At 34.1% G+C, this 18,143-nt stretch overlaps 1 protein-coding gene across 1 annotated transcript in view; it reads right to left on the bottom strand.

Moving 5' to 3' along the window:
• Nucleotides 1-18,143, bottom strand: part of Pde9 (phosphodiesterase 9) — a 341,755-nt gene that overhangs the window by 244,504 nt on the left and 79,108 nt on the right. The window contains exon 4 of the mRNA XM_067780228.1: nucleotides 10,814-10,968. The gene's annotated coding sequence lies outside the window, so the exon portion shown is untranslated. The remainder of the gene's footprint in view (nucleotides 1-10,813; nucleotides 10,969-18,143) is intronic.

Raw genomic sequence — 18,143 nt, 5'->3', positions numbered from 1 at the left:
TGTTCACATCATCCCTCTCATGCAACTGCTCGTTCCTCAACGCTAGCTATCTGATAGTTTTACTCTGTCTCCCTTCTCATCTACCCACCTATCCATTGGCAATTGCATAATATCACTTCATCGTATATACTTCTGCCTAATGGTCCGTCGCTCGATCCTATCAAATGTTAAGTGTCCAAAGTTATTTAATTCTAGGCGTACACCCATCTCTTCAACTGCGTATTCACTTGACGGCGTGTCTAGCTGTGCCTACATTGACGCATCTAAGAGTACAACAGTTCAACCAATGTCTGACCCCTCCGAAAGCGTATTTTTTTGAAGTCCTTTCAGAAAAAACAACACTGTGCTGCTCTCTAATGAAGACGACTGTCTCTATATATCGCGTTAAACAGCTGTCCGAGGAACGCCGACGTGGCTTTATATTGGAAAAATGTTCCATAAGCTCTTGTCAAATTTGGTTTAGAGACAAATTTTCTGCAACATTGTGCTATTTTGAGGCACTGCGGAGGTCACAACGCCGAAGCAGATTTGTCCCTGAATCTAATTTAACAAGGGCTGACAGAAAAATCGTTTCAATATACTTCAACATCCCAACCAGTTACCGACGACTCTATAGGTATACCCCTAGCGCCGGCATTCGGATCTATTCAAGAACAGCCGATCAATTCGCTTGAAGCACATCGAAACTAGCGACAAGCTTTTACTCTTTTTTAAACAAGAAGGTTTTCGTATCATCCTAGTGAGCTACTAACACTTTGAGAACGTTATGTACCACAATGATATAAACGAATCTCAGCATAAGAACATCACCTCAAGCTACATCAAAAATACCGTCATACAGTTTGCAGTCGAACAGCTCATAAACATCTACTTCATCGTATTCTCAACAATCAGCTCTTATTTAACACAATTGCAACAAAGAATCAAGGTATAGTTTGAGCCGCATCAGTCTTATATCGCGCGTTTATGATGCTATCATGTTGTTGCCATGTTTTGCTTATGCCAAGTATAACATAACGACACGCATATGATCTATTGAGGTATTGTGAGCTGAGTCGAAGTCCATCGAATTCAGAGCACACAAAAGCTCATCATCCACTGTCTCAAAACAATAACAACAACATCATGCATAATGTCAATGTTTAGCGCGCATCATCTATTTTTAGTCTTTTCTACTCGTATTCCACATCCTACTAGCACTCAATCCCTGACTCACTTTTTCCTATAGTTCTAACTTGATTTTCACCATCGCCTTCGTTTATTCATATCTCATCACAACTCGTTTAACAAACAGCGTAACAACTCGTCACCATGGCTTCGCAATCTAATTAAGTGCCTTTCATTTTGCTTCCTTACAGGCTTCATAGACAAACTGCGCCTTATGCATATGTAACTTAAGTACGCGCGCGTATAATATAGCGTTCATGTCCTGAACACACCCTCACACACACACGCACATAAAATTCAACAGTAAGCAATCAACCAATCCCATAGCCAAGCCTCCGCTTAGTTCTCATTCCATTATCACAAACGCTTGTTCATCAAAATGAATGAATGGCGGTTACGATTATTGACAGGCGCTGGTTATGAATTTAGAGCTGCAATCAAAAAAAAAGGAAAAAAAAAAATATAAAGCAAAATCATTCAAGTTGGAAAGAATATAACGCTGATATATAAAGGACTTCGCTTCACTGATATATAATGTGTGAAAGTGAGTGCGTTCAGCGTGGGAAGACGCAAAATAAAGTCATCAAGCGAAAAGATTGAAAATCACGCAAACGTTAAGAGAGACTTTTTCGTTACTACATAAATTTGTTTTGATGATATTGCAAAAATGAAATTCGCTTGTTTTGGTTGGTGGTATTTAAAATTAAATTTAAATTTAACTTAAATAGTGAATATTCCTCTTTTCACAAAATTTTCAAATAAGGCTTTGGATAACTAACGAGCTTAGACTCAAAATTTGCGTATATTTAACAATTTAAAAAATTTCAGGAAAATTTCCTCCTTTGGGAAAATTCAAATTTCTCAATAAAGCTAGCCACATTTGTTTGAATAGTATATTTTTTTTGGTGAAAATGTTATTTAGGTGAGCAAATTCGAACTTCTTATCTTAAAATTTTATTTTTATTTAATTTGTTCCAAAATATATAGTGAACTTGGGAAATTTTAAGGAATTGTTTTTTATAAAGTACTTGAACTTCAAATATTAAGTTGGGAGAAACTAAGAAAAAGGCCCAACTTTATTGTACAGATGCCATTCATTTTTAGAATACAAAAAAATTAAAACAAATTTAAAACTAAGGTTTTTGTAGATAAAAAAAAATCCCATTTAGGGGAAATTTTTATTTTACTTCGAAAATAACCAGCACCTCAAAAATTTGCAATGCAAAAACAAAACTTAGCAAAATACACGGTAAAGAAAAATGTCCCTTGAAGGGAAATGTTTGAAACAGCTGAAATTCGTAAGAGATTTAACTCCAATGACCATATTATAAACGCAGATTATTTTTTTGCATTGCCCAACAAGTATTAAAGAGCTGAAAAATATTGGTAACTATACAATTTAAATTGTTTCTAACAAACGATTTATCTATTTCTCTTTAGCAACTACATACATAGCTACATATATTTTGATTCTTTTTGTGTCGTTTTGTTTTCCTGTCAGTTAATACTTCATTCATTACTCAAGCATGTACTTCGTCAATTTATTTACTAATTGCCATCTTCAACCAGCACCACAGCAACATATCATTATAGCTCACATCATTGGTAGCTCACAAATGCAGGAAAAAACAAATTTTCATATAAATTTATTGAGCAAATAAGTAATTTTAAATTTCCAAAAAAAAAAAAACAACAGACATCAAAGTACTTTCAAAAAGATTCTGCAGAAGATAATTACTACTTGATTTTTTGTTACAAGAAAGAAGGTAATCCTGCGAGATGTTCAAGCGTAGTCATAATCGCATGGCAACGGTGATGAATTGAATAGAAAAGAATGGAGGATAGCGTCTGCCGCGCGTTACTTAAACTTAGCCTTGATTTTGCTTGCGTTGTTTGCCTTGCAACGGCAATAGCCTCAAGCCATATGGCGCTAAGTTTTGCCAAGTTTTTACTTTTGTTTGCTTATTTTATACGCATTTGCCTCACAGTTAATTTAGCTTCTCATCTTTATTTATTTGTGCGTATATTTGTTGTTGCGTTTCGTATTTGTAGCCGAGGTAAATTACTCCGCAGAGTTTTACATCACACGAAAAATCACGTAATATATGTATAAAGTCTCGCTGTAGAGGAATACTCACGGGTGTACATTTTTCCTTGACTTGCTTTGGATAAAAGCAACCCTCTGAGACGTAAATTGTCTCCAGTGTGAAACAAAATCATTTATTACTTTTAGAAAATTTTGCAAATCTTTCACAATTATTCAAAAGAAAAGCCATTCAATATAACGTGCTAAGCTATACGAAAAAGAGCTCAACTTCCTCTTCAGAAATGCTATTAAAATATCGTAACTCGATTTCAAGTTTTTTTTATGGAAATCTGTTTACAAAGTATTCCATCGATTTTTTAATATATATCGAAGTTCGTAGCTTGGAAATTTCGTAATGACTTCAAATATGACTAATTTTGTCCTGCTTTTCATAAGAACACGTATTCCCAAAAAGGGAAATTTTTCTTGTAACTGCTTTTCGGTGTGGGAGCTTTGAAGTACTGTAAAAATATGCGCTCGTAGTACTAAAACTTTAGTAAGAGATAAATAACGCAAAGGGGAAATTTTTACTATTAATGTTTATTGAAAACACAAACTACCTTCTTAACAGAAACAGTTCTTTACAGCTAAATTTTTTCAAACGCAATGCAGGAAAGCAAGTTTTCGAATATATATTTTTAAAAACATTAGTTTTGAGTTTCCAGCTAGCGCGCTGAGTTCAATTACCTACTTGAATAACTGCTTTGCCTTAACTTCAACTGCTTCTTAGTAAAAAAAATGTATTTGTGTTGCTCTGGGAAACTGAAGTTGCACAATATTATGTACGTAGTTTGTAGAGCGCCGTGAAATTTCGAATTGTTTGAAAATGTTGGAGGGTAATTAGGATTTTACTTTGAATTGCTGCCGCATCAAGAAAATTTTGGTGGTATTGTGTTTACCACCGAAATACACTAACGTATTGTGTGTGCATATGTATGTATTACATATGTATAAATGTTTATATATGAATGAATGTGCTTTATAATTTCATGTGTACCTTTATATGTATGTATGGGTAAAAATTCATTAAATTTCATAAATAGTTTTGTCCTTCGTGTATGTGGCAGGCAATCCACAATGTGGTGTGCCAGTATTAACGTACTGGTTTAAAATTGGTTGAGACTAATGCACATCATTACAAATTTGCTTCATGCCAAATGTTTGACGTCATATGTGAAATTCAAATGTAAAAACAATAATATAACAATAAATTAAACAATGTGTGAAAACAATCAAATACAACTTGTGGCTAATAATAAACTGCAATTAAATGAGGATTAGTAATTGAAAATCACTCATACACGTCAAATAAGCAAGTAAAGCAATTGGAATTTTATGGAGCACAGTATGAGTGGTATGCTGAATTTAATTGTAATAAAATCTATTTTGTGTCTTAGAAGTTTGCGTTACAAAGAAAGTAGTTTGTGGCATCATTGCACTGGAAAAACTCCTTGATTTGCATTTAATCTTTAACATCTTTCTTATGCTTTTCGAAATTTGTTCTAATTTAAGTTTAAAAGAGTTTTAATTACGTATAAGAATATTTTAATTATAATTGTGAAGTTAAAAGTCATTACAGCAACGTACAAACGCAAACGATTAATAAATATTGTTTATTCCTTGAAATTTTCTTCTAAATACAGCAAAAATTAAATTTCGCAAAGAGGGAAATTTTCTCAATTTCAAATTTTAATTAAAAATTTTATCGTGCACATAATTTTGTATATACTTTTACATTATTTTTCACTTTTAATACCAAAACAAAAATTTCCCAAAAAGGGAATTTTTTTTTAAATTTGGCGAATTTCGCGCTAAATTCACATTTTTAAGCAAAATTTACCACGTTACAAATACTTGTCTACTCTTTTTAACTTAAATTTTAAACAAACTTCTTTTTCATGCTAAAATAAATGTAATGTAAATGGAAAATTTTGTGTGTGTGGAAATTTTGATAATTTTAATATTTGCAATGAAATTTGCACATAAATCGACTTTTAACTAGAAACTATAGCAATGAGTGGTTTTTTCAAATGTGTAGTAAACAATAAAGTAATAAAAAGTGAATTTTCACGTATCATCCAGGAATCTACTGCAATAGAGCTTTGCTGTAGTAACCGTTTTTCATTGTACCTCTGCAAATATTTCATTTTCTATAAATAACTACTTATGTTGAGCAATTTCATTGAAGTTTCATTTCATTGCTTTGGTAGCATTTCATATTGAAAACTCTTTGTGCTTCCGTAATTGTTATTACTCTAGAATGTCTCAATTTGTCATTGCTCTTTAATATAAATTCAAGCAAAATCTACTCTATTTTGTGTATTTATATCATACATTTCCAAAGAATTGCCATTTTTCTTTGCATCACTTCTTTTCTTTGTGACATTTTATTTATTTATTTTTTCTATTTTTCTGCTGATGCGAGACATTTAATTTGAAATCTTCGCTAACAATATAATTTGCTGGATAGAAGTTTTTTTATATTTACTATATTATATTATATATTTTTAGTCGTATATGCAACTTCTGGATGATTTCATAACATTAACTGTAAATTTGGCGTGAAAATTAAAAATTTTTTTTGGGAAATTTAAATTTTTAGAATATTAAATTTTTATGACTTTGTACTTCTGTTATAAAATATATCATCGATGCCTTTGCAAAACCTATCTATCGACAAATTGCATAGCCATCCAAAATAATCATAACTTTCATATTCCAATATCAATTTCGTAAAATAACGTTTAAATTGAATTTGGATTCCAAACTCTTTGACTTATCTAAAGCTCCTAACGAGGAAAAAACAGGAGTATTTTTCAGTATATAAATTGCATATTATACAAACTAAAAGTTCTTACATATTTAGAAATAAAGATTACATAAATTTATCATGAAAAAATTACTAAAGAAAAAATTGTGTAAAATAAGTTTTTCAGGTCCCCTGTAAAATTCAAATGTCGTCAAATAGGCGGTTATGCAGTTGGTCGATAAATGGTTTTGCCAAGGCATCGACGGTATGTGTATATTCATAGTTCCCAAATGAAATGTTTTCCAAATGTTGTATCATAAACGTTTTACTGCTTGTGATACCGTTTGCACATTTTTTCTGAAATATGTGCTTTTAAACAAATTTGAAAACTTTGATCTTTTGCTTGCAACTCATGATCAACGTAATTCGCTTGAAAAGTAAAATTTTCCAAAAGGGACAAAAGGGAAATTTTTTGGGAAATTTTAGATTTCTAGCCGATTTGAGAGTTAAAGATTTTTAAATTTCTATTTTTTTATATATTTCGATTTTTTCGCAAGAGAAATTGTTTGTTAAATCTTTTATACGAAAATTTCAGATGTTTCACAGAACGAAAACTATGGCATTTTTAAACAGACATTTTCTTGCATATTTAGATATTTTCAATTTTTTTTTTGTTTTTCATATTGACTGTAATCCACGTTTTCAAATTAACGAACTCGGTTGCAGTTTAACTTGCGTCCCTTCTTGCAATTTTCTGGTTTTCCAGCTAAAATAGTACTGTCTGCGTGGCACGTAAACTATTGTTTTATTCTACGACCACTCGTACAGCACACACACACCTGCTTGATTACAAAAAAAAAAAACACTCACAGTATTGACTGCATTCTAAGTCTTCGGCGAAAGCTTTAAGGCCAGCACGGGCACAATAGAAGGTAAAAATTATCCAAAGGCAGGCTAACAAGTACACATATGTAGGCTACAAATGCATTAATTGAAATTGCAAACATTTTTACTTTTACTATTAAAAATTATACTTTCCGATAAAAGTGGATGTCTTGAAACCTTCAGAAGCAAAATTAATTGGAAAAAAGGTGAGGTTGAACTGGCCGGTCAATAAAGACCTCACATAGATTGAATGTGTCCATAGTCAAAAAAAGGAGGCTTTATATTTTGACATAGATCAATTGAAAGAGCTCTTAAGTCAAGTTGCTGAAACACTAGACTTTCACAAGCTCACAACATTTCCAATTAACTAAATTTTAAAATGTATGCCTTGATTAGATAGAGCAAAAAAATGCTTTAACCCTGAACAGCTAAAGCTTTTGGTCAAAAAAAAAAAACTTGTTGAATTTGTAGAGGAAAAATACTTTAAAATACTAACACACATAAATCGTCCACTGGGCACATATCCTTCGGCTGCTTAACAAGATAAATTAGCGTAATGTTGTAATGATACTTCAGTGACATGTCAGCAGTGAGTTGTACACCAACCACTTGCCTTGGTACAACAACAACGGCACAAAGCACAACAACAAAAATAAGAAAAAAAGTAACAGCAAGTCTAACAACAAATATAAGCATAAAATCAAGAGATGAATAGTATCAGACCAAACATGCAACTATACTACATATGCATGCATATGTATTAGTATGTGTGTGTGAAAATGACAATTGTAGCATATGAACCTGACCAACAGCGCAGAGAATGCTGACCAAACTCTGGATGGTGGTGTTTGAGGTAAGATAACATTGGTTAAGGACATAGAGTGCATGAAGTTGGTCGCTGGGGAAAATGACAGCACAAAAACAGTAAAAATACACAAACACATACACTAATTTATGTGTATATAAAAGGTATATCTCACATGTAAGCCATTTAATTTATAATGTACATTGAACATACAAACTTTTAACTATATATGCACATGTAACACACTGATTTGAGCAGGAAGGGCGTTTTTAAGGACAAAAGACCAGCTTATAATAGACAAGCTTACGCAAAGGCAAACATGTCCATACATTGAGAAAATATAAACGATTATTTTCAATGAATTATAGAGATTTCTACTATGATATACTTCTTAGTATGAAAATGCGCTAAAAAGGAAGTTTTTGTCGGAAATAGTGAGAATGCATTTAAAATGTGTGTGTAAGTGTGGGTATAAATACCGATAGTTGTTATTACAGTGTAAAATTGATTGCTGAAGATTATTTTTTTACGACCCAACAAACTTCGCAGTACACAAATATATAGCAGTGACGTAAAATGTGCAAACAAAAATATTTCCCAAGAGGGAAATTTACAGAACTTTTTTTTACCCAAGAGAATAAGCCGCTGATTTTATATATTGAGAGTAACTTTCGTTTTCCAACGTATTGACGAAAATTTCCCTTTTGGGAATTTTTTTCGCAACTTTTACTTATTTTTCATAGTTTCATTAGCTTAAAATACGGTAGATTTTGTTGCTAAACTTTTTCTGAGCTCTCAATCTTCGACAATGAAATCATTTTGTTTTCCAAAGTCTTGATTGAAATTTCCCTTCTGGGAATTTTTTTTTGCAATTTTTTACTTTTTTTTTTAAGTTTCACTAGTTTAAAGTACGAAGAGAATCCGCTGTCAAATCTTTTCTCAGTTCTCAGTCTTCAACATTGAAACCATCTCGCAATCTTACGCCATTACCGAAATTACTGTACTGGGAAATTTTTTACTTATTGGCTTAAACTACGAGGAGAATTTGCTGCCAAATCGTTTCTGAGTTCTCAAAATTCGACAATGAAAAAATTTCGTTTTCCAGCGGCTTGACCAAATTTCCCTTCTGGAATTTTTTTTTGCACTTTTGTACTGAATTTGTATGGTGTCATTTGCCGCCAAATCTTGTCTGAGGACTCAGTATTCGACATTGAAATGATTTCGCTTTCCAGCGCCATTACCGAAATTTTTTCTTCTGGGAAATTTTTTTCCGCTACTTTTTTTGTATTATTTACAGTTTCATTGGAGAATTTGTTTCTAAACCTTTTATAAGTTCTCAAAATTCGACATTGAGCCCGAAATCTGCCTTTCGTTAAATTAAATTTTTTTATTATTTTATATAACTTTTTTTGTGGGAAATTTCAAACGAATTTTTAAATTGTGTGAATTTCGGACTTGGTCTTATTTTAAAATGAACCTTAATGTAAAATTTGGCTTGTAAAGCGAAGTAATATTTTTTTTTTTACAATTAGAAAACGCTAGGAATATGAACCTAGCGTTTCCGCGCTTTTGAGAAAACTGACTTGGGATACCAGAAACTAAATGTGTTGTTAAGTACTAGCAACTGTTTTTTTGATTTTAATGAATTCTCAACCGGCGTTAAAACGAAAATTTCACTTTTGGGAAATTTTCAGTACTAATCATTCACAATACTTTTTAAATTTTTTTCTTTATTTATGACTATTTCAAACAAACTTTACGTATATATAAATTAAATTTTCCTAAGGACGAATACTCATTTAACGTTTAAACAAAAATATCCCTTTTCGAGCATTTTAATTTTCCTCAATTTAAGTTAAAAAATGCGGAATTTGCAACTGTTTTTCAAATGTTTTGAAGTGTTGAGTATGTTACAATGTCACATTAAAAATTTCCCAACTGGTATATTTTTGGGAAATTTTATTTTATAGCTTTTTCAGCAGCATGGATAAAAATAGGTCATTTATTGTGTTTTTGGCATCATAGCGAAAATATCACTTTGTGATGTTTCATTGAAATTTTAAATTGCACCAATAGCATTTAAAAACACGTACGTTAAATTTGCGTGTCAAATAAGTGTTATCCCAAATCCAACTCCTACTTACACTATGCGTAAGACTACACGCTCTAACACCCTAATTGTTCAACTTCATTACTATGCATGCCAAGCTGTTGGGATGCGCACAATTTCTGCGCTACCAGTGAAGAAAAGCATCTTAATTTTGAGAATTTTGTTGTATTTTTGTGGTATCTGCTGTGTAAATATTTTTGTTTGCGAAATCAACATTATTCAACACTTCATCATAGAAATATATCTGCCGTGATACATCCGCTTGTGGCACATTTTATTGCTAGAAGCAAAAAAATCTACCGCAAACAGAAAACCGACACAATTTTTCGCAAACAAATTTATGATTTATTATTATTATTTTTTTTTTCCTTTGTGATATTTGATTGAGTGGCTTTAAACTGACAAGTAAGTTTATATCTACGAGTGCTTAGTTTAAATAATTCAAAAGCACTTTATTGCTCTTCCAAATGCAGTACTTTAGTGACGTCACATTGCTAAATAGTGATTAAAGATTTTTCGTTTGCTAAACTAAAAGTGCAGCTGGTTAAAAGACAACCAAATAAGGGCACACATATTTATACACACACACTTGCACCTACTTGTTTAAAGATTTTTTTTTGCGTTCCATAAAACTGAATGACGTCAGTGAATTAAGTAAGTAAGTAAGTCAGTGAATGAACGTTGCACTCTTAAGCTTAAAGGCATTGCGCGCCTTAAGACAGTTTTATGCGCGTGCATTTTTTTCCTTTACAAGTAAATTTTTTTTACAAGAAACTTTCAGTATTCAACGCCGAAGAGAAATTTCTGCTTTTGTTACATATTGCACAATTTCCGTAATCTGAAATATAATTTTCCGTGTAATTTTTCCGTTTTTGTTTTAACTTTTTTTAAATTTGTAATTACTTAATTTCTAATACTTTCTACAGTCAATAAATAATTTTCCTTTTGGGATTTTTAGGGGAAATTTTCATTTAATCAATATTTTAGTACTTTTCCATTTATCCAACTCACCAGCTTATTTCTTGCATATTTCTCTCACATTAAACAGTGAAATGTGCTATTGCGTAATGTAACTCTTTCTACCCGTCTAAAAAAACAGGCGCTTTCAATGCCAGCTTAACACGGATTTTGCATCACCCAGTCCACCAAGTTATTAGAACAAACCACTGCAAGAAAAATTATATAAAAAATTTAAATGTTCACTTTGCATAATTTTTTCAAAAAATTAAGAAGGAACAATGAATTCGAATAAAATTACCCAAGTAGAACATGTTTTCAAATTGTCCTTATATTGTTAAAAAAGCAAGCAAGGAACGTGTCGTTAACGAGTATTAGAAGTTACACCAGAACATCTCCTTCGGTGAAACTACGCTTTGTACGAGACATACAGACAAAAGTGTGACCATTTTAAGTACTTCAATTTTTTTCGGCAGACGCAGTAGTACCAGTTCCTTAGACCGGGGCTAGGTTTGAAGCCTTCCTGGAGTAAGTGAATAAAGGACAGTCCCTCCGCAAGGAGCTTCTCTTGTAATTTTTTGAACGATCCACGAGACTTTACGGATCTTTCCGAAATCGCCAATACGTTGATTCCGTTAAATACATACAAACAAAACCTTTCCTAAATATTATTTTTTTAAATAGAAAAAATCTTTTTAAAGCAAGAACACCGGCGAACACCGGCGCGCCGCCGACGCCGCCGCCGCCGATATAGTGATTGGCGTAAACCTCTAGTTCGGAGTAGTTTGAACATCAAATCTGGGTGCTACCTGTTCTGTACTAACCCTAGCGCAAACATCACTTTTTATTTATATTTTTTTGTCTTTAGTGATAGCTATTTGACTTTTAGTACGTTTCGATTCCCAAAATAGAGCCCGACAGAAAGAGCTATACCTTATTCGAATACCAAAAGTTTCCGGTACTAGCATGCATAAATTTCCCCATGAAGAGCTTCTTCAATTGAACTAGATTCGCCCAAATATGTTAAAAGCTTCAAGTACAATATAAAAAGCAAACAATTTTCTTTGCAATCATATTGGAAGTGCATGGAATTTTCCTACAATACCTTAAGAAATCAAATTTTTTAAATCTAATCTAGAGCAAACACAAAAAGTCCTTAAAACTTTATTTAGCTTACAAAAGGGGTTAAAAAAATATGCGAGAAATAGTCGAAAAAAGAAGACCAATATTTGCTATGCGGTCTCAAGTGCAACGAAACGAGAAAAGCGAATAATACAACAAGCGGAATAAATAAATCAGCAGCAATGAACAAAATATTTAATCAAAATTTAAAAATGGAAAACGAGGCTAGCATTGGCAGGCAGTGATTTTGCTAAGAACCAGAACAGCTTTCTAATCTAAAGTCAAAACGTATGCGTTAAGCTGAATAGTATATATTATGGCATATCTGGTAAGTGAAGCAGGCCTTAAGTTGGGTTAGGTTACTTTGGCTGCCACCAAGCAAGGCCGTGGGTCACACTTAAACCAGCTGGTCCATTACGTGTTCTGGCTAGAGCCGGGCAACTGCAGAGGAAATGTTGAATAGTTTCTATCTCCTCCTCGTCACTCCAGCTTCGACAGAAGTCGATCGTTGGGATTCGCATGCGTTCGCCGTTTACTCCCATCAGACAATGTCCTGTTAACATCCCGATCAGTGGACCTAAAAAGAGACGATTGAGATTGATAAGGAACGTAGTTCGGTTGTCATGTGGGATCCGACATTGGCTTTTTCGGAAAATGTTGACTGAAGGAAGAGTATGAATATGTTTTTCGATTTCCGGCGTAAGGGATAACTTGACAACCAGTTCTTTCTAACTTCACCTAATATTGATATGTTGTTCACCGTTAGGTACCACAATAAAGTGGGCACTACACTTCCGAAGGGAGTGTCCCTGGACGCGTACCGTATTATGGAGAAGTCTGCTTGACGTGATAGAATAGTTATTGTCGTTAGAAGGTGCAGGTACAATCCCATGTGCAATAAGAAGTCGACTACGGCGTGCAGCTAAATTTGTTCAAGACTCCTTCTATGTCGAGAAAGATGCTAAGAGGAGGTACTTACAGGCAATCCCTTTCTCTATCCTACTGTCTCTAAAGATTTACCTTTGGAGCAGGCCTTACTTGGTAATCGAATTGGTAAAGCAGGGCTTATCTGTTAAGCAAAAATTCTATGATCTTGGTTTCTACTCATTTGGAGCGTTTGACATACTGACTCTTACTTTATTTAAGGGCTTACCAAAAAGGGAAAAGGTGAAAAGGCTTTTCCTTTTCGAGCTACAGACGGGCTAAAACCTTATTTGATAAACATTTACAGCATATCGGCCAAGAGAAGAAATAAGGCATAAGCTGGCCTCTTGAATATTGATGCTTATAGCATTTTCAAAGGAGTTCGGGCCGTATATGATTGCTGGCAAATCAGGCTGAAGTAAGAAGGACGACTGTTTAGAAAATGAGAGCAAGTAGTTAAACCAAAAATATTTGTGTTCGTTTCTCATATATTGCATGATTTGGGTGTATGAATACCATTCGTATGTCTATGCTAGTCTACAATGGCATGTAGCCGAACAAACAATCAGCTATTCAAGCATTTTGGTATGCAATTGGCATAAGACAAGCAATACCCTAGTTAGCTTATGCTGCGGCAGGAAACCAAGGTAAAGATACCAAACTAAGTAAGCTCTGAATAACAAAAAAAGTTAAAGCAAACAATGATACTCGTTGAGTCGCAAACTCTTGTAGGAAGGAATGCGATAGAAAATGGCAGGCTTATTTTTTAAAATGTCCTAAGTTTGATAAATTGGAATGCATGAGTATTGGGAATGAGAAAAAGTGAAAATGTTTTCTTATTTAAATTTTTGCGTTGATTAGGTTTAGAAAATGTTATCTCTTCAATCTATACAGAATCAATAGCAAACAACGAATTCAAAAAAGGTATGGATACAAATAAGCCCATGGTAAAATAATAGAAATTCAAAATGAACATATTAAGGTTGTTTCACACTTAAAATAATCAACGTAAAATAGTTAACGACAACAAATAATCAAAACGAATGTATCGATAAATAAATAAATCAAAATCGTTAAATATATAGAAATTAACTAATTTGAATAATTTCAAATAAAAATCGATAAATAACTATACTCGTATTTATCGAAATAAAGCGATGTTCGATATAAAACCAAATGATCACACGGAAGGTATTGGTATAAACCATTCAAACCTGAGAAATGCATAGAATTCGATGAGAATAAAACTTCCTTGTAGTAATCGATACAAACAAACTATTTAAAGGATATATCGACACGGATTTATCGAAGTTGATATAAGCACTGAAGCAAATTGAAACCGAAAAAAACAGACCTTCGAAAAAGCAAATATGTGCTTGAAATAATATATGTAATAAGCGATAGAAATGAACAGTTCCAACAATCAAAAAGATAATATCGATATGAATGAAGAAAATATTATATTCGAAAAAAATATAAAATAAAACCGATATAAATAAAATTCGATACACAAATAAATACATATAGTAGTCAAAAAAAAAAGAAGCAATTTGCAAGGTGAAACCAAGCAATCAATAGAAAATTATCGATATGGACCAACAAAGCCCGAGAAGTGCATATAACTTCAATAAGAACAAGCCTTTGTTACAATAATAGATAGAAATCAACAAAACAATTTAACGGAAATATGGATACGAATTTCTGAAATAAAAATACATAAAAGTAGAAAGCAGGTTGATTAAAAACTAGTTATAATAATCGAAATCAACCAATAATCGATGTAGACCAAACAAAGAGAACGAAAATATCAACAACTAATTATTCAAAACCGATAAAATCACAGAAATTAAAAAAAAAATCCAAAAGAACGATTGAAACCCAATAAAAAACTTATATTAGTTGACACAAATGAACAATCGTTAAGAATTTATCAATCAAACAAACAAAACGAAACTATGGAGATGAAACAATTAAGTCCGATAAGAGCACAGAAACTTTAAATTAGGAAGGAACAAATAAAATCGATAAACACTTAAACGAAACGCATAACCAAAGAAGCATAGGAGATACTTCGCTCAGGCCAGACCACACATCTATACTGGGTTCCTGGTCATAAAGTGATAGAAGGTAACCAAAAAGGCCGATGAGTTGGCAAAGGAAAGTGCAGCACTTGAGGAATCGAAACGTCCAATGCGTGGGAAGAAATCAAAAGGAGACAGAAGTTGCATATGATTCATCAGGCAGGAAAAGCGTGAACCGAAGGGTGGGGTTGCATCATTTTTACGATCATGTGCAAATTCTACGACGTTAGGCTTACAAAGTTGCTCATATCTTTAAAGAGAGAAGATCTTAGGCCCACGATGGGCATACTAACTTGATAATACCTTCTGGCGTCACATGTTTATAAGTTAGGCCTCGTCGGTCGCAGCCGATGAAGGAAATGCGAGCTGTAGCAAAAAACTGTTCAGCACGTTCTGTGGTTGTGTCCTGCGTGGGTGAGTTCAAAACTCCAGTTACTAGAGGCGGTAGAGCTGCCAGATGTTGGAAACTTTAGTAAATTTTTAGCTCTCATTGTTGACTGTCAAAAAAATCTACTTAATGTTTGAAATATAATAATAACGGTTTCTAATTTTGTTATAAATAGCTCCCTGAAGAAGGTCATAAATGCATCGAAACGCGTTTTATTTCATAGAATGGCGAAAAAGCTTCCAAAGCACTAATCACACAGGCTGAGAGTTTTAGCCTAGAAATGAGTGATTACTTTTCTAAATACCTTTGATTCAATTAAGAAAAAAATTATCATAACAATAGTAATGATTAAATAATTATTGTTAGGCCTTGAGCTCGATTCAAACCCGCGATCTTACAAATCAGTAGGTCTGTATAACAACAAAAATTGTTAATACATCCCAGAGCACGGAGAAAATGTGTCAATAAATATGGAACTATAGCATCATTTCCATGAAGCAAGTCCAATTTTCACATCCATTCTGCAACAGATGTCGCAGTGCTGTGAATATCAATTGGCAAGAACCAGGATAGAAGTAGAAACAACGAAGACAAACAAACACCCGCTGTGATAGCTGAATGGTTATAGCAGCGTCGCCTAAACGTTGCCGATGAAGGAATTTAGCAGTTCCCGAAATGGATCTATACAACGATCTTTGGCAGTTGTCTAAATTTTTTCTTTCTTCTTTATAATTTAAAATTTTTTCAATTAAGAAAAAATGTATCATAACAATAATAATGATTAAATAATTATTGTTAGGCCTTGAGCTCGATCGAAACCCGCGATCTTACAAATCAGTAGGCCGATATAACAACAAAAATTGTTCGTTACGCTGAAACTGGGCCCGTATTGTGTGTTAAGATTCCTGGCAAAATCAAGTTTTCACTCAAACATTAGATCAATATAGCTCTGAAACCGTGAGTCCGAATAACGACATATGTGGACTAGAGACTTCGCGTACTATTTGGATTTATAATTTATCATAATTTGTATAAATAGTTTGGCAGTTACATATTTATATATTGAGTGAAGAATGTATTCCGATACGCGTCGTAACACACGATACGGGCCCTGAATCCAGTGTCAGCATTTTTAAACTGGTTCTAGTTTTCAAGACATTTGTACCTGAAAGTGCTAAAAATACAATTTTCTGCTTTATTTGCTACAACTTTTTTTTATTACAAAACAACATACATAAAATGAAAGTTCAACTATTTTTCTAGAAAATATTGTTTTATTTTTGATAGAGGCTCCCTTTTCAATTTGAGATATTGTACTTTAAACTGGGGCGGTATCGTGTCATAGGATCCGTGATCTAATGCCATTTTTTAAATCACAATAGCTCCAAAATGGTTAATCAGTTTAATGAAATTTGTGAACTGGGGACAACGCGTACTCATTAGACCCATAATGTATAACTATTTTTTTTTAATAATTTGATAGCTTCAGTTTTATTGCTTGAGTGAAAATAGTTTTCGATTCGTGATGTTGTTGTTGTTGTTGTAGCAGTGCTTCGCCCCATCCAATAGGTGCGACCGATCACAAATTGTCATCAATATCCTCTAACGGGAGTCCAAGGAAACTTGCAGTTTCAACAGAGGTGGACCATAATGAGAGGGGTGTTAGAGGCGTTGGTTCCACATTACAATTAAAGAGATGGTTGGTGTCATCTGGGGACACATTGCAAGCGGGGCATACACTTTGTATGTCGGGGTTGATTCTGGATAGGTTAGAGTTTACCCTGTTACAGTATCCAGGTCGAAGTTGAGCTAGAGTGACTGGCGTTTCCCTGGAGAGTATGCGTTCCTCTTCCGCAAGTTTTGGGTACTGTTCTTTGAGTATTGGATTCACCGGTCAATTCCTGGCATAAAGGTCCGACGCCTGTTTGTGTAGTTCGCTGAGGACCTGCTTGTGTTTTTTGGCTTCATACGGCTTAGTTCTCTGGTGCCGTATTTCCTCATAATGCTTACGGAGATGACTCCTTAAGCCCCCGGGCCGTGTTGGCTCATCAATTAGATGTCTGTTGGGATGCCCAGTGGCGGTTCTAAGAGCAGTATTATGGCAGGCCTGTAGCTTCTTCCAGTGAGTATTTTTTAGCCTTGGCGACCATATAGGGTACGTGGAGCATGCAATCGGCTGGCTAATTGCTTTGTATGTGGTAATGAGCGTTTCTTTGTCTTTTCCCCAAGTACTGCCAGCAAGAGATTTGAGGATTTTTTTACGGCTCTGGATTTAGGGTACAATTGCGGATGCATGCTCACCAAAATGTAGATCCTGATCAAACGTCACACCGAAGATTTTGGGGTGTAGCACAGTCGGTAGCTAGTACCATCGACGTGGATGTTCAAAATGGTCGACATTTGGGACCTCCATGTTGCAAATAAGGTCGCGGAGGATTTAGACGGTGATAATGCCAGGTTTCGCGAGGCGAAAAAACTGGAGAGATAGCCGTTTATTCTCTTGCAAAGCTCATCGATTTGTGGGCCTGGGCCTGTGGCCATTATTCTGCAGTCATCGGCGTAGGAAACGATAGTAACTCCTTCTGGTGGCGAAGGTAGCTTTGATATGTTGAAGTTAAACAAAAGTGGGGATAGGACACCACCCTGTGGCACCCCCTTTTTAACTCTTCTTGGTTTTGATGTCTCATTTCTAAATTGCACCGATGCCTGCCGACAACCCAGATAATTTGCGATCCACCTTTTAAGACATGGCGGAAGGGTAGAACCTTCCAAGTCTTGCAGTAGCGTGTCATGGTTGACCGTATCAAAAGCTTTTGATAGGTCTACCGCAACGAGTACTGTTCTATGGTGGGGGGTTTGAATTAAACCG

This window comes from Eurosta solidaginis, chromosome 4 (genome assembly GCF_040869045.1).
Source record: "Eurosta solidaginis isolate ZX-2024a chromosome 4, ASM4086904v1, whole genome shotgun sequence".
Classification (NCBI taxonomy): Eukaryota; Metazoa; Arthropoda; class Insecta; order Diptera; family Tephritidae; genus Eurosta; species Eurosta solidaginis.
The sequence above is the reverse complement of the archived record's forward strand: the minus strand, read 5'-3'. Positions and strand labels throughout refer to the sequence as shown.